Source organism: Mirounga angustirostris, unplaced genomic scaffold (genome assembly GCF_029215605.1).
Source record: "Mirounga angustirostris isolate CCGP_5_RB_7025 unplaced genomic scaffold, mMirAng1.0.hap1 SCAF_13, whole genome shotgun sequence".
NCBI lineage: Eukaryota > Metazoa > Chordata > Mammalia > Carnivora > Phocidae > Mirounga > Mirounga angustirostris.
Genome location: NW_026991721.1, coordinates 46,944,713 through 46,969,838, shown reverse-complemented (window position 1 = coordinate 46,969,838; position 25,126 = coordinate 46,944,713). Strand labels below are relative to the sequence as shown.

Below are 25,126 nucleotides of genomic sequence, written 5' to 3'. Positions count from 1 at the left end.
TTAATTGGAAAAGATCGTATAACCAAAGAGAAGAAGAAAATTATGATTTCCCAGGAGAAAGCCAAACCTTGTTATAATGCAGTGTCTGTGTGTATTAGGGGATGGGTACAGAAGTGACATTAATAATGGTTCTAAACTAGCTGATGCTGACTATTCATTGAATAGTACTTTTTAAACCTCTTCTTCAGAAAAATGTAGTGTCATAGCTGATTGGGGACAACCTTTCACCTTGCCAGGAATGCAGGCTATCTCAATATAAAATACTACAGAAGTCCATAGTCTCTGAAAAAAATAAATAAAATAAAATACTACAGGAGACCTAGACTGTAAGAAAGAAAGAGAATTAATTTTTGTTGGGTGTCTATGATAAGCCAGATACTTAAAAAATAATATATTTTCTATTTATTAAATACAATATGCTGGACACAGAACTATGCACTTCATGTGCATTATCAAGTTTGATAGTGTAAGTCTTAAACAACTCTGAGACATAAGTATTAGCCTCTCCATTCTACAGATGAGGAAAACATATTCCCCCACCCCACATATTTCTAGTGAGCACCTACTATGTGCAAATACTGACCCAGGAGCAGAGGATACAGCAATAAGCCAACAGAAAAAGTCCCCCCACTTCAGAGTATACATTCCAGTTGGGCAACAGAGCAATGAATGAATGGGGAAATGAGCACATACATTAATGAACAAGGAAAGTATCAGATACTGCCAAGTTCTCACATGTAGAGAACTAGGAGAGAACTAAAATAGGAAGAAGGGAACAGAGTGACTAGACAGCAATTTTTGAGTGGGAGGTCAGAGAAGGTCTCTCTGAGGTGGCTATATTTAAGATGAGATTTGAACAAGAAAGATCAAGCACATGCAGATTGGAGGAAGAGTATTTCACGCTGAAGGAAGAACTAGGGCAAAGGCCCTAAAATGAGAATGGACTTTGACAAGTTGAAGGAACCAAAGCCAGCACAGTGAGGCTGATGCACTGTCCATGAGAAGCGGGCTGAGTGACACAGGGCAGGTCACAGAGACCTTGGTCCGCCAGGGTGAGGAGTGTGGGTTTCATTCTGAGCACAATGGGAGGCTACCTGGGGCAGGGAGGGGGGCGGGGAGTGTGGCACAAACTGAGAAACAGTGCTAAAGATTTCTCTGGTCTCTGTGATGGAGGTTGTTATGGTATGGATACAAGTAGAAGCAAGAAGTCTAGTTAGGAGACCATTGCAAGTGGTCTAGGTAGAGGGTGGTATGGCTTGGACTAGGGTGCGGGGTGCTGGAGATGGTGGGAAGGGGATACATTTGGGAATGCTTCTGAAGACAGAAAAGATAGGACTTGCTGATGGAGCGGATAATGATAGGGAAGAAAGAAAGAAATCAAAAGCAATGCCTGGCTATTTTGGCTTGAGCACTTGGGGTGGGTGGGGGACAGTAGCACCACTTACTGAGGTGCAGAAGACTGAAGGAAGAACAAGTTTTGAGGGGAGCCAAAGTCAAGAGTTCTCTTTCAGCCACGTGAATGGTGCAATGCCTCTTAGGCATCTACCTGGACATGAGTCTGGAGTTGCAGAGAAAGTTTGAGGATAAAGATGCAAATTTGAAGGTCATTAGCAAATGGATGCTATTGAAAGTCATTGGATTAGATGAGGATATCTATATCTCAGAGAAGAGAAGGGGGCTGTTTCAGAACATGGAGTACATCACCATTTAGAGGGGGAGAAGAGAAGGAGGAGAGCCCAGAGAGGTAGGGAGAGACCCAGGAAAGTAGAGTGTCCAAGGAAACAGCGATCAACCTTGTCAAATGCTGCTGAGAAAAGTAAGATTAAAAGAAACCGACTTGTTAAAAAAAAAAAAAAAAAGAAGAAGAAGATAGCAGGAAGGGGGGGGGAAATCGGAGAGGGAGCGAACCATGAGAGACTATGGACTCTGAGAAACAAACTGAGGGTTCTAGAGGGGAGGGGGGTGGGGGGATGGGTCAGCCTGGTGATGGGTATTAAAGAGGGCACGTTCTGCATGGAGCACTGGGTGTTATGCACAAACAATGAATCATGGAACACTGCATGAAAAACTAATGATGTAATGTATGGTGATTAACATAAAAAAATTCATCGATGAAATAAAAAAAAAAGAAACTGACTTGGTCACATGAAGGTCATTCATTGATTGACACTGACAAGAGTAGTCCTGGTGGAACAATGGGAAGAGATTAGAGTGAGGGAAAGGCGTCAAAACCCAAACTATGGACAACCTATAAGTTTTACTGAGAAAAGGAACTTGAAGACAGCTAGAGGGGGATATAATGTCAACAGAGGTGTAAACTAATTAGTGAATTTATTTTGGAATAGTTAAGGGACAAAATTAGAAAACATTTTGGGATTTCAGATGGTGGGGGGAGGGGGTTGTTGTTCATTTTCAGATAAGAAATACAGGGGCATGTTTATTTGCTACTGAGAATTATCCAGTGATGAGGGTAAATCTGATGATGGCCGAGAGAAGGGGCATAATTACAAGATCAAAAATCTACAAGACTTAATCTTAACAAAATTAATAATGTGCCCAAGGTAAAAGAATTGGTAGTCTGGGGAGCTGGGATGCTAATCCAGAACTGTTTTGACTCATAAGCGCATCCTTTTTTCACCACACCATTGACTGTAATATAATACAGTAGCATTTACAAAAGATCCCAATTCCAGGCCTCAAGATAATCAGAACAGAGTTAGAAGGAATCTTAAGAGAACTCTGGAGCACCAACACAAACATATACCCCCTTCTATATAAGCAAGCTCTGTTCATCCCACAGACTGGCTAAATGTCATTTCTTTTTTTTTTTTTTTTAATTTTTATTTTTTTTTATTTGAGACAGAGAGAATGAGAGACAGAGAGCATGAGAAGGAGGAGGGTCAGAGGGAGAAGCAGACTCCCTGCCGAGCAGGGAGCCCGATGCGGGACTCGATCCCGGGACTCCAGGATCATGACCTGAGCCGAAGGCAGTCGCTTAACCAACTGAGCCACCCAGGCGCCCCAAAATGTCATTTCTATTTGCACACCTGGTTGTGGTTCTACTAGCTGTAGGACCTTCCGTTGTTTCCCTTATATATTCAGAGTGGGACTGAGGAGAGGACAGGGACACTGAGATAAATCACAGTGCAGTGTAAGGGGGCACACTGTTGAATCAACTCTCCAGTGGCTATAATAAGGAAGTAAAAAAATATGTTTTTAATGCCAGTTGTGTGTTTATATTCAGCAAAAGCAAAGATGGGAACTGAGGTACATGGTCATTTGTTTCTCTCTTCTTTACACAGCTATCTTAGGAAGCGAGAGACTGTGATGATGCCAAGCAGTGGCTTCTCGTCATCTGGCCCAGGCCCACTCCTGCCTGACCACATGGTGGCACAGCATCGCCTTTCTCACACCTGGCTTCCCATTACCTGTTCTAGTTTATCTCTTCCTTCAGGGCAATATAGATGTCATCTCCCCCATGAATTACTCCCTGATCTCTCCTTTTCTGAACTTTGATAGTGCTAAGAACTAGTACTACATAAATTTGGCTCTTGATCATATGAAGTCTTAAAATTATTCTCTGATTCAAGTATCAGTGAGAGTAAGAGTACTTTCCAGTCAGAAATTCAATACGGTTGTTGGCCATTGTTACTCTGAGAGGTAGCTTAGTAGTACAAAGATCAAGGTGGATCTGGCTTGAAATTGTGGCTCTGTTCCAACTCTTTTTTTTTTTTTTTAAGATTTATTTATTTATTTGAGAGAGCGAGAATGAGAGAAAGTACATGAAAGGGGGGAGAGTCAGAGGGAGAAGCAGGCTCCTCGCTGAGCAGGGAGCCCGATGCGGGACTTGACCCCGGGACTCCAGGATCATGACCTGAGCCGAAGGCAGTCGCTCAACCAACTGAGCCACCCAGGCGCCCGCTCTGTTCCAACTCTTAACACACTAAGTAACGTTGGGCAAGTCACTTTCCAAACCGCAGCTCCCCTACCTAGAAAATAGGAATAATACGACGACCTCCCACCACCTGGGTATGTATCTGAAACATGCTGGACAGTTTGCTCTTTGGCTGAAAACTCTACAAACCCGTGGTTTTCAAAACCAGGTCTGAAATGCTTCAACCTGTTCACAACATCCTATCAGCTTCTCCTCACTCCTAGCCTACCTCACATTTCCTGCTGAGGACAACGAAGTTATCATGGTATCTCTCACCCCATGCTTTGTCTTTTGGTCCCTTCAGTCTCTGCACCCTCACTCCACCTTGCTCAGGTAGGTTCTCCCATATTACCCCAATCATAGCTTCATCACTGCACTCACCCCATTGCTTATTTGTTTACAGGACTATCTATGCCATAAAACAAGGGTTCCCTGAAGGAAAAGACTGAATTTTATTCATCTTTGTATCCTCAGCAACACAGTGCCTGCTGCATATAGGTACTTACGTCCTTTTTTTTTTTTTTTAAGATTTTATTTATTTATTTATTTATTTATTTATTTATTTATTTATGTGAGAGAGAGCATACACGCATGAGCAGGGCAGGAGGGGCAGAGGGAGAGAGAGAGGCAGACTCCCTGATGAGCAGGGAGCAGGACAAGGGTCTCGATCCCAGGACCCTGAGATCATGACCTGAGCCGAAGGCAGACGCTTAACCGACTGAGCCACCCAGGCACCCCAGTACTTACTTCTACTTCACCATTGTGATGTCCATTTCTTCATCTATGAAATAGGAAGAGTATCACCTACTCGAAGGGATGGAATGAAGTTTAAATATTCAGAGTTGACCACAGGTGTCTGGCATATATAACCAGCCATCAGTACATTTGATTTTATATTCTCAGCATCTCCTGGTTTTGCTTTCCTATTCTGTCCTTTTAGGACCAGGCTTTTACACTGGCCCTGGGTCCTTGCTGTGAGCCCTCTCCCTCAACCATAGCCTTGATCAGCGAGGGTCCCAAGCTCCAGACCTGTCTTGAGTTCCCCCCCATGACCGTGTCCTCTGAACTCTGAGGATGACTCAGCTAAGGCACTAGTGCAGTACCAAATACATTTCTTGAGCACCTTTGTGCCAGGTAGGTCCCAGATGCAGAAGGGACACAACATGCACAGGGAGTTTATGATCTACTGGGGGGTAAGGGAAGAGGCAGGGAGATAGATGAAGGCAAGACAATTCAAAGAAGAAAAAGGTTATGTATCTCTGGGGAAATTCAGGAAAGCCTTAGAGAAAGTGGCATTTCACCCGGACCTTAAAGAGCCGAGGGGCTGTTTCCAGAGTTGTGTGTTTTCCACAAAACTTAACACCAAAATGTTCCTGATCCTCCCACGGAAAGTAAGGTAAACAGGAAATGCAGCCTATTGCATGCCCCTAGGAGATTCACAATTCACAGGAGGGAGGCTCTGATGAGTCCTGAAGTACGGAACCCTAATTAAGTGTGTTTAATCCTGTATCCCAAATTTGTTTGCCCACTAGTTCTCTGTTCCTTTTCCCCTGGAGGCTATCTGTAGCATTTTAAGGAACGTACTTGAAAAAACAAGAGGTCACTGTTACCCTTTTAGAGTTGTATGTTTGCACTTGAACAGGACCTCTCCTAGATAATATTTTAACATCAGATTTTTTTAAACAATGTAATCAGCAATTTAAAAAATTCTCCTGGCACGTGGTCCAAAAGGAAAAGCAATGGGAGACTTTGCAGAAGTAGCTGTCGAGACAGAACAAACTGCCTCCTTTAGTGTGAAGCGGTGTGCAGACCACAAGCCTTTCTATCTAGGGAGAGAGGGAAGGAACCCATCTCTGCTGGAGTCCATTCCTTCTATGGTAGGATGTTTATACTCATATACGGCCCCCCCCTCCCTCCCCAACATGCTGACTGGGTAAAAAAACACCAGACTTAAAAGCAAAGGGAATGGCATTGCATAATGAGCCAACTAGGGATGTTTCCCTCCTTAATATTTACCAAACAGTAGTGCCTGCAAGGGACCAGGAGGAAGGGGGCATAGTACGCTTGTCTGTCCCCACCCTGGAGGCGCAGGGCTCAATTCTCCAGTCTGTGAGTTAACCAATGTTTACTGGGAGTGAGGCACTGTGCTCAAGATACAGAGAGAAACAAGACATAGTCCTGCTCCCAAGTCCGGCCTCACAGGCCAACAGGGAAGACAGGCAGGTAAACAAACTGCAATGCAGCATTCAAAGTACAAGCAGACAATTCTATAATAAGAGGTGGGTGTGAAATGCCAGTGAAACACAAAGGCAGGCACTCCTTCACTCTGCCTGGGCTTCAGGTCAAAAGAGAGGTGTGTTAAAATAAGAAGATTCCTCTTAGTTCTCAGAAGATTGGAAAGGAGCTTTCCTGGCAAATCTATCTATCTATCTATCTATCTATCTATCTATCTATCTATCTATCTATCTATCTACCTATCTACCTACCTACCTACCAATAGGGTTCTAGGTTTGAGTCAAATCAGGTAGGATAGAGCAAAACTGAAAAAAAAAAAAAAAAAGAAGCAGCTAACTTCTTGGGAAAGCAGCACGCTGAACAGCTGCATCTAATTTCACTTGCTCCCGAAACCCTACAAAAATCCAGTATAGACTTTTTTGTCTGAATAACAAAACCATTCAAGTTCAGGGAAAGAGAAGATAATGGTGTCAAATTTTGGAAGCTTGGGAAACAGATGAACAAGTAGTAACTGACCGCAGATGCAAGAAATCTGAATCCTAAACAAGAGTCAGGAAAAGCTGAGTGTGCAGCTGCTGGGAACCACGGAGTCCTTACCTGGCCCAGGACTGGCAGTAATCGCGTGTCCTAGAGCAGCAGGGCAGGATGTGAAGAAGAAAACAGGGAGAGCTGCTTGAACAGAAGTTAAATCCCTAGATCCTTCTCCTTACTGACAGAATTCTGGAGGCTTAGATGCTAGGGAGCATAAAACAAACGTCCAACATTGTTTTTAAAAGAATCTGGGGAAAGGGGGTGGGGGGACACGGATGAAACAAAAATACCCATGGAGCAATCACTGGTGAACCTGGGTGATAGGAACATGAGGATTCATTGCACTATCCTCTCTACTTTGTAATCTTTGGAATTTTCCATAATAAAAAGTAAGAGTGGCTCTAGTCCAGGAGTACCCAGTATGGTTAACGGGGAATATAAAAAAGACAAAGGCACTATGTCTGGTGAAGGTGAAGTACAACAGTTTCCTAGGCCCTCTCCTCTAGAGACTTCCCTCCTCCCCCTCCCAGCAAAGAGATGGGAAGACTCCTAAACCTGAAGATGATGCCTCAGGGGTTTCCAACAAACAGCCCACCCCCATCACACCTCAGTGAGGCCCCCAGTTAATGATCTCCAGCCCATACTCAGTTTCCTGACAGCTTTTTGGTTTTCTTGACAGCTTCATAAAGATATAACTCACATATTCAATTCACCCTTTTAAAGTGTACAATTCAGTGGTTTTTAGTATATTCACAGAGCTGTACAACCATCACCACTGGGATGGTTTATTAAAATATTAAACTTTATTAAGATAAACTCACTCAATTCACTCTTTTAAAATGTACAATTCAGTGGTGTTTAGTATAGTCCCAGAGTTCTACAACCACCACCACTATCAATTTTAGAACATTTTCATCACCCCAAAGAAAGCATTACCCATTAGCAGTCACTCCATCCATATTCCCCCCAGGCAACCACTACTCTATTTTCTGTCTTTACAGATTTGCCTATTCTGGAAATTTCATATAAATGATATCATATACTCTGTAGTATTTTGTGAGTGGCTTCCTTCATTTACCACTCAAGGTCTTAACAGTTGGGTTTGTTTTTTGTTTTTTTTTAACCTACCCTCTCCCTACCCCCACCCTTAATTAGACCACACAGCCAAGGATCACATTCAGAGTGACATCTTGGGAAAGCCTCTAATGAAGATACAGACCACAGCAAACACACACACACACACAAAAAAAAACCAGCTTGAAGGAAATAGATACTATATGAGGCAGGGAGCAGGGCAGGAGGGAAATACCATTAATACTCTCACAAAAATGAAATAAAATTACAGCCATGAAATTAAAATAGAATGCTATATAAAGGAAACACCAAGAGGACAAAAAAAGAGCTCTTGGAAATTGACAACTTAGTAGCAGAAATTTAAAAACAAAAACAGAAACTAAAAAACCTCAATAAGAGGATTGAAAGATTAAGTTGAGAAAATCTTCTGTAGGGTAGAATCAGAAGACAAAGATATGGAAATCAGCAGAAGTTAAGAATATTCTAGAGGACCAGGATAGAAAGTCCAATATCTGAATAAAAGAAATCCCCAAGGGGGCACCGGGGTGGCTCAGTCAGTTAAGCAGCAACTCTTGGTTTCTGCTCAGGTCATGATCTCACGGGTTATGAGATGGAGCCCCGCATTAGGCTCCTTGCTCAGCGGGGAGTCTGCTTTAAGATTCTCTCCCCCACTTGCACATGCGCGCACACACTCTAAAAATAAATCTTTAAATAAAAAAAAAAAAGAAATTCCCAAGAAAGAAGAGAAAAAAAAGAAAGAAAAATTGTAATATAATTTGATAAAACTTTGAAGAACTAAGGCATGCAGGTTGCCAGATTCAAAGGGTCCCACACACTAAACACAGTGTGAAATTTCTGTGAAATTTCAGAAAACCACAGACAAAGAAAAGATTATATAAGCTGTCAGAAAGGAGAAAATCAAACAAACAGGCTATATTCAAAGAATGAGAAATTAAAACATTTCCAACTTCTCACCATCATCAATAAAAACAAGACAATGAAGCAATACTTTCAAAATTTTGAGGGAAAATGACTTCTAACCAAACTATGTATCAAGTGTGAGAAGAGAACAAAAATATTTTCAGATATACGAGATCTCAGAAATTCACATTCCATTCACCTAAGAAGTTCTTGAAGGATATCTTTCACCAAGTGGTATACAAGAAACAGAGGACTGAGTAGAGACCATCAGTGGAAGACCCCAAAATGACTATTACCAGACTGGAAGAAGTAGAGCTCAAGGGACAGACATATTGAAGATGTTCCTCACCAAAAACCCTACTGCCATTAAACCCTGTTCGGTGTTGTTGATCTAAATATTTTAAATATATGATTATAAAATTTTCAAACATACTGAAAAGTAGGCCCTTGATACTCATCACTGATTCAACATATGAACATTTTGGTCTGTTAACTTAATCTACCCCCTTTTTTCTATTTTTCCTTTGTTCAAATGTTTTATAACAAATTCCATACCACATCATTTCATTTCAATGTACTTCAGAACCCACCTCTTTATTACCCATTCTCTAACATCACAATACTATTATTATACCTAGAAAAATTAACAGCAACCCCCTGATATCAGTCCCTAATAAAATTTTCCCCAACATCTCAAAAATGCTTTTTTATAATTAGACTATTATGGGCTGAACTGTGTCTCCCCTGACCCCCAAATTTATATGTTGAAGCCCTAAGCCACAGTATCTCAGAATGTGACTATAATTGAAGATAGGGCCTTTAAAAAAGGAACTAAGTTAAAATGAGGCCTTCAGGGTGGTCCCTAATCCCACATGACTGATATCCTTATAAGAAGAAAACAGATTAGGACATACAGAGAGACACTGGGGCCACATGTGTACAGAGGGACAACCATGGGAAGAGGGAGGAAGAGGGAGACCATCTCTAAGCCAAAGAGAGAGACCTCAGGGAAAATCTACCTGCCAGCACCTTGATCTTGGACTTCCAGCCTCCAGCACAATGAGAAAATTAATCTCTGGGGCACATGGGCAGTTCACTTGGTTAAGCGTCCAACCCTTGATTTCAGCTCAGGTCATAATCTCAGGGTCATGAGATCAAGCCCTAAATCGGGCTAAATGCTGAGCATAGAAGCTGCTTAAGATTCTCTCTCTCCCTCTCCTTCTGCCCTCTGCCCAGCTCATGCTCTCTCTTTCTCTCTAATCTGTCTCCCTAAAAAAAAAAAAATTAATTAAAAATCTAAAAAATTTTAAATAAATTTCTGTTAAATATGTGGTATTTCGTTATTAGCAAACTAATACAGAGACTATCTGAACCAAAAAAAGATTCATACATTACACTGATCATAATTTTTATGTTACATTATTTTTTTTCATGCCACTGACTTGTTGCAAAAGCCAACTCAGTCGTCCAACAATCTGCATTTATCTGTTTGCTTCCTTAGAGTGTCGTGTAATTTCTTCCATCTTTCCAATAAATCAAAGTTAGCTTTAAGGGTTTGGTTAGATTTAGGGGTCAAGTTTTAGGTAAGAAAATTCCATAGATAGTAACTGCATACTCTCTTTTTAACTTGCCAAAGAATGATAGGTAAACTTGGTCCAGACTCTTTTCTGATTCTATTTGTCTTGACGTTGTGCTAATGAAGCACTTGCTCATCCCTTCCATACTAGCTGTGTGGGTTAGCTGATGGCATTCACTTCATCCCACAGAGGAGTTCTTCTCTGACCTACTCCCTGACAGCTGGAGAAATGAGAGGTAGAGAAGACAGACTAGTCCATTCTCTGTGACCATACCCTACCAGATATTCAGTGCCTGACCCACACTATAGCCCCATCAGATGCCCTAATAATGGTGGGCTTTAAATTTCCTAGGATCCACTTACAATCTTGCCCAATGACTTCCCCATTAGGACCTTTTGTAACCTCTAGAGAAGCTAAAGCCAGACTATGAACCCAAATGAGCTGATTTTTAAACCTAGTAGTGGCACTACCACCCTTTGCTCACAAAGCTTGCTAGATTTGTACTTGCTCCTTATTTTAAAAAACTAACCAGTATACAGTTTAGTAATATAAATGTGTGTGGTTAATCATAAAAAAAAGTAAGGGAATGATCAACACAAAAGTCAGGATAAACACTGACTCTGTCAAGGAGAGAAGGGGACATGATTTGGGGGCGGAAGATACAAAAGCAGCATTTGAGGAACCAATAATATTCAATTTTATAAGCTGAATGGTGGATGCACAATTCTCATTTTATTGTTCTTCAAGCTGTAAGTCCACTTCAGAACACTTTTTGGTATACATGATATGTTCCATAGTGATTATTTTTTTTGTGAGTAGTCCAGTCTGGCTAGAACACAGGGTTTGAAGAGTAGAGAAAAGGAGAAAAGACTGGAAACAGAGTTTACGATGAAGGCAAATGGCTGCCTTAGTCATGCTCTCTTGGGAGGCTACGGCATTTATACCCAAGATCAATTAAAATGGCCCTCTCACAATCTATCCATCAAGAATGACAGAAAAAAATCCTTTTTTGTTTCTACTAAGTTACCTAGAGATGACATATCCAACGTTGTAAGCGTCTCACTGGGAAACATAATAATATGGTTTTGATGTATTTTTCCAGTGAAAGAAGAGTCAGCTTGCCCTAGGGAACACATTTGCCTCGAATTCTTAAGTGACACAAAGCTGGGAGGGATGTAGAACAAATGTTTTAGATGACAGAACTGGGATACATCTTGGTGAGCTGGAGTGACAGGTCAAATCTAGCACACTTTATACCAACATCTACCACTTACTGAGACCATATGATATGCCACAAGCTTTACATAATGTATCCCGCGGAAGTAAGTGGCCCGAGATCACAAAGCAAGTCAATAGCAGAGTCATCATTTGAAACCAGATTTTCAGATTCAAATTCTAATCTCAAGTGAGATTTCAACTACCAGCAGTTAACTCTTAAAAAACAGAATCTTTTTTTTTTTTTTAAAGATTTTATTTATTTATTTGACAGAGAAAGAGATAGCGAGAGCAGGAACACAAGCAGGGGGAGTGGGAGAGCGAGAAGCAGGCTTCCTGCCGACAGGGAGCCCGATGTGGGACTCGATCCCAGGACCCTGGGATCATGACCTGAGCCGAAGGCAGACGCTTAACGACTGAGCCACCCAGGCGCCCCAAAAACCAGAATCTTCTTTATGTCAGTCTGTCACCCTCAGAGAACTGCCACTCAACCCCCATCCCCTTGGGCATAAGCACCTCAGGAAAAATGATTAGATCAGACTGATTTCAGTCATTGATGTCACATTTGGGGGACCCTCTGACAGCTGCCAGGAAACTTCTATCTGCCCTGAAGAGCAAGTCTGTCATCAAGAGTAAGGTGTGAGAGGATTCTTTCTGCACCCCATTCCCAGCTTGGCTATGCCTGCTTCCCCATCTGTATCGAAGAGTTTGTAAAACTAATGATATGCAGTTGTAGACAAGGGGGCCTTATCACAAAGACTGCTGAGCAAGACCCTTGAGCCAGCCTGATCTCCACCTTCAATTTTCTCTCATCCTCAGGGCCACTGTGATTTGCTGGGTGTGTGTAGTCAAGAAAACAGCACAACCACCTCCAATGCAGTCATATCCAATGAGCAATCCTGAAAGACAGCCAGAGAATTTTAATGAAAACCAGAAAACTCTTGGCCACTAAGTCCAACTGCAGTCCAGGCCCGACAGCCCTTCCTCCCTGCAGCCTAGAATCCCTGAGCCAGTTTCACCCCAAAGAGCAGGGAGGAAAATCCATTCTGCATTCAGCAACATCTTCCAAGGCAGTCACTTTCCAGGGTCGTTTAGGTGAGAGGCAAGGTACACGCTGATTGCAGGAGGACCCAGGGACCCTGAGAAGCACACGGTGCAGCAGCAACAGATCTGAGCCAACAGATTATGAAACAGTCTATTTAAAAAAAAAAAAAAAAAAAGCCTTTCCTTCTGCCAAAGCTGTCTGAACACAGCTGCATACAAGGCTAGTGAGGAATCTTAACAAGCTTAAAGGGACCGTATTTCAGATACTCCATAACCAAAGGTGGAAGAAATGAGTATTGTGAGCACTTACAATGTGCTCACACATATGTCAGGCACTTTGATCTCATGGAACCTTCACTATGAGGTGGGAATTATAAACTGCATGTAAGAGATAAAAACACTGACACAGAGAGGTTAGACAAGTTGTCCCAGGGACCTAGCTGGCAAACAGAGAATCAAGGCCCAAAGTTCAAGATGGGTGAGGCTCCTCAGGAATAAACTCAAAATTCCAACCTGTCCTGCCTAATAAAGAGAACAATCATTTCTGAACATCAGTTGTGCCTGGAACTTAACTAAGATTTCTGCATGTACTAGATCACCTAAACCTCACAGTGACCAGATAAGATAGGGAGTCCTTATTATCCCCATTTTAGATGGGGAAGCTAAGGCAAGAGGTCAAGTAACTCAGCCAAGGTCATGACATTGCCAGGATTTGAACCAGGTCTATCTAATTCTAGAGCCCCATGTTAGAATACTCACTCTTAACAACTGACAGGAGAATCACGTAGGTCATCGTACCGACCAAACAAGTTGCACGAAGACTTCAGCCCCCCTTCCCAGCAGGCTATCCCCGTTCCAGGGTTACCTTTCAAGTCATCTGAGCACTCCTCAGTGGGGACACAGAGTCACTGGCTCTGGGACGGCTGACAGTGACATCTGTACCTTCCTATGGACTGGGGGGCTCTGTTGACACTGCATGGGTGAAGGAGAAGGCTCCCAGCAATGATCCCCAGATGCCTGTGAGTACAGAAGCTGACAGCTCCTTTCTGCAGGCTCTGCTGCACCGGCCCACCCACCTCACGGCAACTCCTCCCCTCCCCAACAGCTCACAGGCCTATTTTGTATTCTTAACAGGAGACCATGTGCCTCCTCTTAGAGCAACCGTGATTTCCCAAAGGAGATGACTGTCTAGACAGAGCACCCCAATCCATCTTGACAAGAAATGGGCCACACAATGTCAGGTTTGATCGTTTAGGGTTTTGGGGTCTGTGTTCAGCACCCCAGTGAAGGCTCTGGCCCTGGCACCTCTGGGTTATCAGACTGAACATCACGCAGCACAACAGCTGATATCCAGGGTTAGAACTGTCTTCCCAGCCAGGCAAGCGTTACCTGAGAGAAGATGCAGGCATGATACACCCAGGCTTATGGGTCATGCACTCCCAGGCACACCACAGAAACTGTGCCAGGTACCATGGCAGGTGCACTCGCAGCCAATATCTTAATTCATACAACATCCAAAGAAAATATTCACAACATTTCATGAGGTAGATAGGACTGCTTTTTTTTTTCTTGATAGGATTACTTTTGTACAGATAAGGCATCTGAAGTCCAGAGAGGTAACATAATTTGCCCAAAATCACACAGGAAATGGCAACTTCAGAATTGAATCTATTTTTAATATGACTCCAACACCCTTATACCTAGTCAATCATGAGCTATTTATTTATTCTGCAGCTATTTATTGAGCACCTTCTATGGGCACCTACTATGCCACATACAGAAAATATGGTTGCTAACATGATAGCCTGTGTCCAGTCACTAAAGAACTTATGCTCTTAAGAGAGGCAGCGCAGATCTGAAAGACAGGTACAAAATAATGAGATTAGGGCCTTTGATGAGTGATCAGAGCAGGCTTCTCTGAGGAAGTGGTATTTGAGCTGAGACCTGAAAGATCAGGCAGAAGTTACAAGAAGTAGGAGGGCTGGCTGCAGGAAAAGGCTTGTCATGTCTAGAGAACATAAAGGCCACCAGGGACCAAGGCTGAATGAATAACAGGGAAGAAAGAATATTTGAGATGACGCAGGGCCTTGTTGACCACAGAAAAGAGTCTCGATTTTGTTGTAAGGGCAATGAGAAATCAAAGAAGAGTTTTAATTAGGGGACTGACATGATCTGATTTGTGCTTTTGATTTTGATTTTGTTTTGTTTTTAAGTAGGCTCCACGCCCAATGTGGAGCCCAAGGCAAGGCTTGAACTCACAACCCTGAGAGCAAGACGTGAGCTGAGATCAAGACTCAGACACTTAACCCATGGAGCCACCCAGACACCCGGAATTTGTGCTTTTGTTTTGTTTTGTTTTGTTTTAAAGATTTTATTTATTTATTTGACAGAGAAAGACACAGCGAGAGAGGGAACACAAGCAGGGGGAGTGGGAGAAGGAGAAGCAGACTCCCTGCCGAGCAGGGAGCCCGATGCGGGACTCGATCCAGGGACTCCAGGATCATGACCTGAGCCGAAGGCAGTCGCTTAACCAACTGAGCCACCCAGGCGCCCCCGGAATTTGTGCTTTAAAGAGATAATTCTGCTTGCTGTGTGCAAGGAGGGGTCCGGAGTTAGGAATCAGGGGAGAGATGATGGTGGCTTAGACCAGGGTGATGGTAGAAGAGATGGATTTTATATTTGGAGATAGGACTGAAAAGAGTAGCTGATGGACTGTATGTAAATAGTGAGGGAACAAACTCTTAGGTTCCTAGCTTGACCAACTGGGTGGACGGTGGTACTACAAATATAATGAGAAAGACTGAAGGAAAAGCAAAATGCTCATGAGATAGCCATGCATTTTATTCTCTTTTACACCAAGAAAAAAGAGTAGACCCAGTTGTGTTTTTTCTGGGGAAGCTGTAAATTAAAGGCTTGAAGCTGCTCAACCTGGTGAAGAGCTGCTGGGAATGAAAATGGAGAATAAACAGGAAGAACCTGAAAGGTTGATCTAAGAAACAGGGGTTCCACGTACTTCATGTGGCCATCCACAACCAAGCTGGGACCTGTGGGTGGAAGGCAGACACAGGAGAAGCTCAGATGGATGTTGGATGGAGAAAGACAGAGTTGTGGAAAGGGAAATGAGCTGCCTCCAAGTGACAATGACTTCCCTGTCATTGGAAATGTTAAAGAATAAATCAAATGACCCCTTGGCTGGACGGTTAGCAAGAAAATTCAATAATCAGGTGGGCAATTCCTTCTAAGCCTAAAATCTTTCTAACCCCTAGGATCCTGTGATTTTAAGACACAATCTTTGTTAATCTGACCATTAGGGCTGGAGTTTCCCCAATCAGGCAAAACTTCCTTGGTATGCCCTACCTTTTAGAAGGCAAACGAGAACATTAGCTTATTTCAGCTACTATAAAGTGACCTCTAGTTTACTTCTAAGTGTCCTACAAGATGCTGAAAGTATAGTATATACTGGTATACTTTTGTGTAGTTTTGTAAAAGGCACAAGATATGAATCAGATAGCCCAGATCTGCAATTTATTAGCTCTGTGACCTGTGGCAAGTTATTTAAATCCTCTTGAGTCTCCGTTACTCTCTCTGAAAAATGGGAAGACTAATGCCTAATTCAGGATGTTTGCTGTGAGGACCAAAGTCCACTACTGACCCATTACAGCAAGAATAATAATGATAACTAACATTTATTGAGTCATTGCTATATCCTAGTATGTGCTATGTGCTCTTTGTGCGTTTTTTGTCACCTAATCTTTACAACAACCCAGGAGGGAGATACCGTTGTTATCCCTGTTTTTTTTTTTTTAAAGATTTTATTTATTTATTTGAGAGAGAGAGAATGAGAGAGAGCACACGAGAAGGGGGAGGGTCAGAGGGAGAAGCAGACTCCCTGCCGAGCAGGGAGCCCGATGCGGGACTCGATCCAGGGACTCCAGGATCATGACCTGAGCCGAAGGCAGTCGCTTAACCAACTGAGCCACCCAGGCGCCCGTTATCCCTGTTTTAAAAAGTAAAGATTTCTAGAGATTAAGTAACTTGCCTAAGAGTCATATAGTTAGTAATTGCTCAACTGGAAAAAAAAAAAAAGTCAACAAAATGAAAAGAAAAAAAAAAAGACAAAGAATACATATTTAGATAAATGTTTAGATATTTAAAAAATGTAACCTACTGTGGAACTTAACAATCAATTCACTGACTAGACATTTAGTAAATATTTATTGAACATATAAATGAATAACTGAATGATTAAATGATTCCAACAAACACACATTGAGTTCTTACCAGGCACAGCATTAAGAAACTAGGGTTACACAGAATTTACATTCATTTCATTGAGAGGTTGCCATTAAAACCATTACCTTCCAGTCATAGATAAATTCAGATATTGATCCATAACCCATGAAGAAAGGTCCTAAGAAATGTCATTCTCAGACATACCAAAAGAAGCCAGAATTACTGTTCTTTCTTTGGGAGTCCAACGTTAGAGGGGTGCTCAGAGTAGTAGCTGAAAACTAAGAGCACACAAATAGAAGCCAAGGGAGGAGACAGTCTCGCAGAAAAGATGAAAAAGACTTCAATAGGAAGGAGAAATCTAAGAGAACAAAGGCTTTAAAAAAGGCTGACTTAACACCCAGGAGTTTGCTTATGAACTTCACTAGAATTGTGGGGAAAGAAACCAAGTCTCAAAGGGCATTTGGATGAACGGTTTAAAGAGGAAGAGGAGGTTGTTTTTTAAGAAGTTTGGTGATAAAAAAGAAAGAGAGGAATCAAAAGGAAAGGAGAAACCAAAGACCAATGATACATGGAAGAGACACAAGGAAGAAAAAGAAAGACCAGACCCAAGGAAGTCAAGAGGGGTGGGATGGAATGCACAGGGGAGAGGCTACCCATGGGAAAGGAGAGGTCATCTTCTGTTCTGAGACAGGAATGAAGGAGGAGAGACTATCGTGGATGGACACTGTGAAAATTACTCTGAATCAAGCTGGATGGATCCCCAAACCAATCAAGTTAGGGAACACCATTTTAAGCTTAAAATGATATTGATTTCCTTGGGCCACTCATAAATAAGTTGCTATAGAAAAAGTCAACCATCATTTGGATATAGTTCTACACAGTTAAAAATCAGACTTATTGATGGGCACCTGGGTGGCTCAGTCAGTTAAGCGTCTGCCTTTGGCTCAGGTCATGATCCCAGGGTCCTGGGACTGAGTCCCGAATAGGGCTCCTTGCTCAGCAGGGGGTCTGCTTCTCCATCTCCCTCTGCCCCTCCCATCTGCTCATGCTCTCTCTCTCTCTCAAAATAAATAAATAAAAATCTTTAAAAAAAAACCAGGCTTATTGAGATGTGCTTATATTCCATTTCTTTGGGGGAGGGAGGGGCAAAGGGAGAGGAAGACAGAGAATCTTAAGCAAACTCCACGCGCAGTGTGGAGCCCAACATGGGACTTGATCTTAAGACCCTGAGATCATGACCTGAGCTGAAATCAAGAGTTGAATGCTTAACTGACTGAGCCACCCAGGCGCCCCTATATTCCATTTCTTAATCTGGGTGCTGGGTACATTGGTGTGTTCAGTTTGAAAACATCATCAAGGGGCGCCTGGGTGGCTCATTTGGTTAAGCGACTGCCTTCGGCTCAGGTCATGATCCTGGAGTCCCGGGATCAAGTCCCACATCGGGCTCCCTGCTCAGCAGGGAGTCTGCCTCTCTCTCTGACCCTCCCCCCTCTCATGCTCTCTATCTCATTCTCTCTCTCAAATAAATAAATAAAATCTTTAAAAAAAAAAAAAGAAAACATCATCAAGCTATTACACTTACAAGTACACTTTTCTCTACATATATGTCAATAAAAAGTTTTTATAAATTAGTTAACTTAGAATCACCACTCCTATACTTTTTGTCAGTTTTTAAAAGAGTAACTGAACCTCAAGAAAACTACATATTCCTTCAGACAGGCAACATTCTTTGCAATTCTTTTAGATTCATCACACTACTAAATGCAAGGCTAGATGTGCAGTAGGTATCTAATAAATAAATGTTGATGGGGTACCTGGGTGGCTCAGTTGGTTGAGCACCAGCTCTTGGTTTTGGCTCAGGTCATGATCTCAGGGTCATGAAATCAAGCCCCCCATCGGACTCTGCACTAGGTATGGAGTCTCCTTGGGATTCTCTCTCTCCCTCTGCCCGTCCCACCTCCCCTGTATGCTCATGCATGCACTCTCTCTCTCAAATAAATAAATAAAATCTAAAAAAATAAATATATGTTAACATATTTGGGAGAACTTTAGCACCAGACTTAAGCAAATCTATCTCCTGGAAATGGCACCTTTATGATTGCAAAATCTGGCAGACCCCACGTTAGCCAGGTGATTGCACTGAGCATGGCCAACAATGGGGATAAACTAACATTATGTGCTTCCCCTCACACAGCAATGGCAGGTATACAAAATCAGCTATTTAGAATTCTTGCCAAAAATGCTTAACCTGCATATAATCATGGAGAAATAACTAGACAAATAAGGTTGTGAGATACTCTTAGAATCTTAAAAATATCAATTTCATAAAATATAAAAAAGGAAAATCATAGATTAAAAAGACTAAAGAACAGAGAGAAAGACTAAAGATTACATAACAACTGAATTTAATGTGTAATCTTTGATTGGATCTTTGAAGACAGATCAACAATTATATTATTAGCATTATCAAATTAACATTATTACTATTAATATTATTTGGACAACAGGGGGATGATAGATTACAAAAGTGCCTGCAATTGTTCACTCCCCCGTATCCATGCCCCTGAGTAATACGACTTTGCAGTTCCTCCCATCAAGAACTTGTGATTTGCTTCGGCCAAAAGACTGACACAAAAGCTATGCTGTGCTAGCTCCAAGTCTAGGCCTCAAAACATTTTGCACACTTCCACTCTCTCTTGAATCTGCCTCAGTGCCATGGAAGCAAGTGTGGGCTATCCTGCTGAAGGATGAGAGATCCTCTAGGGAAGAGACAAGCCATCCAAACTGAGGCCAACTTAGACCAGCCAGCCCCTAGTGGATCCAGCAGCTGACTGCAGACATTGAAGAGCCCCAGCCAAAGATCAGCTGAGCCTGATCCCCATTAGAAGAACCAACCAGTTGACCCACAGAATTATGAGTATTAATAAATGGTGGTTGTTTTAAACCACAAAGTTTTGGCATAGTTTGTTATACAGCAAAAAAGCAACTGATTGAAGGTGAGATTTATTTATTTATTTATTTATTTATTTATTTATTTATTTATTTTTAAAGATTTTATTTATTTATTTGACAGAGAAAGACACAGCGAGAGAGGGAACACAAACGGGGAGTGGGAGAGGGAGAAGCAGACTCCCTGCCGAGCAGGGAGCCCGATGCGGGACTCGATCCCAGGACTCCAGGATCATGACCTGAGCCGAAGGCAGTCGCTTAACCAACTGAGCCACCCAGGCACCCTGAAGGTGAGATTTAAATAGAGACTGTGTATTAGACAATATTATAGAATCAATGTTAAGTTTCCAGGGCATGATAATGCTATTGTGGTTATGAAGAAGAATGTCCTTACACTTTGGAGAGAAATACGAGTATATTTAGAAACCAAGTATCATGATGTCTTGCCCCCCCTACCCAAATGTAAATCTGCCTATAGAGAGGAAAATAAAGCCTATGTGGCAAAATGTTAACAACTTATAGATCTAAGAGTTTTTGAATGTTCTTTTCACTAATCTGCTTGTTTGAAATTTTTAAAATAAAAGATAGAAAGAAAAAAATGCACACCTATCTCCAGAACATGGTGACGCTGAATATTTATCTGGTAACACAGCACACTACCATGCAGTGAACAGACCCTTCTCATTCTTTAAGCTATCGTCTACCTCCTACTCCTCCTTCTGAAGGTGATCACTGCTGCTCAAGCGGGAAGTGGAGTAGGTATAAGCTGCAGTAAACCAGTGATATGCCCTGGTATAGTTAAAAGAAACAATCATTAATAGATAAGAAATGTAAGTGGGTTAAGTGCCTGCCTTTGGCTCAGGTCATGATCTCAGGGTCCTGGGGTGAAGTCCTGCGTCGGGCTCCTTGCTCTGAGGGGAGTCTGCTTCTCCTTCTCCCCCTGCCCCCCACCCCCCGCTTGGGTGCTCGTGCGCTCTCTCTCTCAAATAAATAAAATCTTTAAAAAAAATAAGGTAGGTATTAACAGCACATAATCACTAAGTGAGGTTTCTCCCTGATATAATCAGAAAAAAACTTCTGGCGGGTTGGCTGAGGCTTGAAAAGAAAAAAAAGCTTTGGCAAGACACATGGGCAGGTCTTTGAATTATTTTCTGTTAGAAAACAAATATTCATGTGTTTCTCTATTTTAAGGGATTTCTCAAACGCCTACAAATGAGAAGACCATCTTGCATTACATTTCTTCCCTCTGCAAAATCCCTCAAGATTCTTACCAAGATAGCCTAAATCTGTTTTTTCACGACCTAATGAAAGCCTTCTTTATTTAATTTGGATCTTCCTCCAAGTGATATGCAGCAATTTTATAATGCTGTGTATTGACTTATACATACCAACCCAGGGGCCTAGGTTCAAAGGATAGAGCTTTCTGAGCTGAAATCTAAGAACCTTGGCTTTCCTATGCCATACAGAAAAACTGCTTACAATGAATGAATGGCAAACAAACTCACAATGTTCCTTACATAAAGAAGTGATCTAGGTAACGAGGGCTTTCTTAGAATTACCTCTACAAATCTGTAAAAATGTCTTTGACTTAAACAAAAAAACTCCAAGCAAATCCATGTATTACCATTGTCAGGTGAGAAAAACATTCAACTTCTACCAGAAGGCAAGAAAACACCACAAGCATCACAAGGTACCATACATCTAATTAGTTGGTTATTCTTATCCGTCAGATCTAAAAAATTAATGCAGCAAAGATATTTGTTTTAGACATCATTTGGATCAAAGTCAAATCCACGACCAATTTTTCCTACAGAATCCCTCAGTTTTTTAGCCCACAAACCCCAGGATGCCTCAGACTACAGTTTGAAACTACAATTTTAAATCTAAATGCTTGTGCAAAAGGAAGAAGGTAACACATGCAGAGAGAATCTTCCAGTTGCCTCCACAAACTTCATTAGATGCAGGGAAACCAACCAGGCTCTCCCGTCTTCAAGGGAACTTTGATGTTCAAACAGAATTCTGTGCACATTAATTCTCAGAACTGTTCTGTGCCACTGTAAAGACAGCTTCAGAGCAAGAGGCTTTCCTGGCTCACATCTGCATATTAGCATATACATCTGGCGAAAGGATGAGACATCCACAGACCTGGCATGCGTCTCCTCAGCCACTGAGTTCCCATTCAGTTGTCACAGTTAAATGGGAGTAAAGGGCTCTGAGCAGGTTAAGCACTTGAGCTTGGTACTTGAATCCTGGCTCTGCTACTTAATGACTGGGTGATTTCAGACAAATTTTACTTAATCTCTTCAAGCTTAGTTTCCTCAGCTGTAAAATGGGGATGGTAATCTTACCTATTACATTGAGTTATCGTCAGAATTAAATGAGGTAATATGTATTACATGTCAAAAAACTTTCAAGAATGTTGGCTCTGATTATTGTTCTTTATTATTATTTGGATAGCTATACTAAATCTGTTATGGGCCTTTATGACTCTGAGATTCTGTGTGACCCACACTAAGAAATTTGACATCTCTGGGCCTCATGCTCATTATCTGCCAAGTGACCTGTAAAATCCTTTCCAGCTCAAAAATATTAAAAGGCTCTATGATTGATCTTTTATGTTTTCATCTGTGTCTCAGTGCCACTGCCTAGATAAACTGGCTCAAGAGCCAGATAAACTGTCTTTATCCTTTTTCACCTTAGTTCCTTTCATCTCATAACCCACCCATGCATACACAGGATGTACAGAAGGTATCGGTCCCTACAGAAAAAAATAAGCAAGTATGGAGGAAGCCACGTCTCTGTCCCCTTTCTTTAGTCTGGTGGTGGCTTCCAAAACACAAGTGTGGGAGGTGCCATGAATGAGTGGATTTCTTTCTACACCCACAGAAGCATCCCACATACTGAGGGAGGAATGCCTTCCTGTGCTCCTAAGACAACCACTCCTGATCTCCACGTGGTACCTTCCATTCAGCCATCTTATCTGCCCGAACTGATGGAGGGCTGGTATTTTGTCATGCGAATTTTACATCCTCGGTTTCAAACACAGTGCCTGGAATGTGGTAGGCACCTAATGACTTACTGAATAATTAAATTCATACTTCCCAAGGCACCTGGCTGGCTTAGTCATTAAGCGTCTGCCTTCGGCTCAGGTCAGGATCCCAGGGTCCTGGGATGGAGCCCCACAGTGGGCTCCCTGCTCCGCGGGAGGCCTGCTTCTCCCTCTCCCTCTGCCACTCCCCTGCTTGTGTTCCCTCTCTCCCTGTTTCTGTCAATTAAATAAGTAAAAAATCTTAAAAAAAAAAAAATTCATACTTCCCTCAGGACCAAAACTATATATTTGCAAAGTAAGTAGGCAGTTTGAGTTGTGGGCCTGAACCTCTAGGGATCCTTTATTAAGGGTCAGCAATCCAGCAGTATCAAGAACTGGCTGTGTTCTTGCTGGTGGTGGTGGGAAGTGTTGTACAAAGAGGGATTATTTCACCCCCTGGCTCTCAGTTTCCTCTTTGATTAAAAAACGGGAGGGGGGAATGGGTTAGATCAGGGGTGGGAAAACTATCGCTCATGGGCCCAATCCTGCTTATGTCTCCCACCTCCAGTTTAAAATGATATTTACATTTTTAAATGGTAGTAAAAAAAATAATAATATGCATCAGAGACCATATATGGCCCCCTAAACCAAATACACTTACTTTCTGGTCCTTTACAGAAAAAGCTTGCTTTTTCTCTGGATTAGACTCTGGATTAGATTATCTCTAAGGTCCCTTCAAACCCAGAAATGTTAGCATTCTAACTCTACTGGTTTCCTTGAACAGTCGGATGCTGGCTCCTCGCACAGAGTATTTCCAAGACTGAAACAATACCCAAGGAACAGCAGGACCTCAACTGTTATTTGTTTAATTGAATAAATGGATCTGTAGCAGCAATCTTAGGAACTGAATCCCAAACCAGGACGGTAAGTTGGGTCAATGTGTATCAAATGACCACCTAACAAATGCCCCCAGGGTCGACTCACCACAGGGGAACACACAGTTCTATTGGCACTTTGGGTAACAGTGACACCTGTGATGGCCTGGAGCTCAGATAACCCGATTAAGCCTCACCTTGTTCCACCAAATAAAAAATACATTTAACCATCCCGTGAACAAACTGCTTCAAACAAACAAGTTATAAAGCTGTCTAGATGTAGCTATCAGAAACACAGATCATCTGATCAGATAAGCTTAATGGTGGCAGACCCAAGAGAATAAATCCCATTCACAATAAGGCATATAGAATAATTGAGCTTTCAACATTCTGTTTCTCCTTCCCTTTTGCTGTTCATATATAATACCAAAACAATGAATTCAAACATTTATGTGAGGCAGGAAGCCAAGTAAGGTCTAGAATATATGATCCTATTAACACTAATGGAAGTTGGAGCAAGGTAAAAGAGAAAATAAAGCTCCCTGGTTCTGCTCTCAGTAACATACTTTTCCAAAATAAACAGCCAACAATTATTCTTTTAATGTTCCTTCTCCATGCACCCATAAATCACTCCTGGGCATATACCTTGTGCTGATTTCAAAGGATGGGTTTCTGGTTGTGTGCTGTTGGTTTTTTAAGTAGGCTCCATGCCCAGTATGGAGCCCAAGGTAGGGCCCGAACCCATGACCCTGAGATCAAGACCCAAGCCAAGATCAAGCGTCGGACCCCTAACTGACTGAGCTACCCAGGCACCCCTTGTGGGGTTTTTTAAAACCTTCCCTTTGCTCTTCCTCTTTCTGTATGCCTACAAGGAGTTCTAAAAGGAGCTGGGGATGCTTTTCTGCCATCCCTCAATTAAGCACCTCTAGGATAGGCAGAGTAAACCCCAACCACGTATTTCATTGTCAGACTATTCCTCAGGAATTACAAAGTTGATGGACAGATTCCACCCTCTCTACTTTCCTCTAAAGAAGCTACTTAGAGCTCTCTCTTTTCTCAGCTGACCTGAGAAATCGGAAGCCCCCCCACCCCACACCCAAAGATGAGTGGATTCACACATCTCACTCCCACCCCCACCCCCAGGCACTATGCTCCAGACATAATGGCCTGGAAAGTTAAAAAAAAAACAAAAACAAAAACAAAAAAAACCCTGTATATCTCAATGCTCATTTCCAGGCTCTTCACAAACCAGAGGAGTGAAGAATAGTTTAAATTTAGATTCTCTTCCTGACTTTTTTTTTTTGTAAGATTTTGTCTTTAAGTAATCTTTACACCCAATGTGGGGCTCGAACTCACAACCCAGAGATCAAGAGTCGTATGCTCCACCAACTAAGCCAGCCAGGCACCCCCTTTTTCCTGACTCATTAAGCCACCAGAACAGTCAAACAGACACTAACCCTCTGCGGACCTCTGCATGAACCTCAAAAACAAAAACAAAAACAAAAACTCT

At 42.1% G+C, this 25,126-nt stretch overlaps 1 protein-coding gene across 2 annotated transcripts in view; it reads right to left on the bottom strand.

The window, feature by feature from the left end:
• Nucleotides 1–25,126, bottom strand: part of RAB30 (RAB30, member RAS oncogene family) — an 84,423-nt gene that overhangs the window by 36,401 nt on the left and 22,896 nt on the right. Inside the window, exon 2 of one of the 2 annotated variants that reach the window (XM_064576826.1) lies at nucleotides 12,284–12,386. The exons of the other annotated variant lie outside the window; for it this stretch is intronic. The gene's annotated coding sequence lies outside the window, so the exon portion shown is untranslated. The remainder of the gene's footprint in view (nucleotides 1–12,283; nucleotides 12,387–25,126) is intronic. 2 annotated transcript variants of the gene reach the window in all.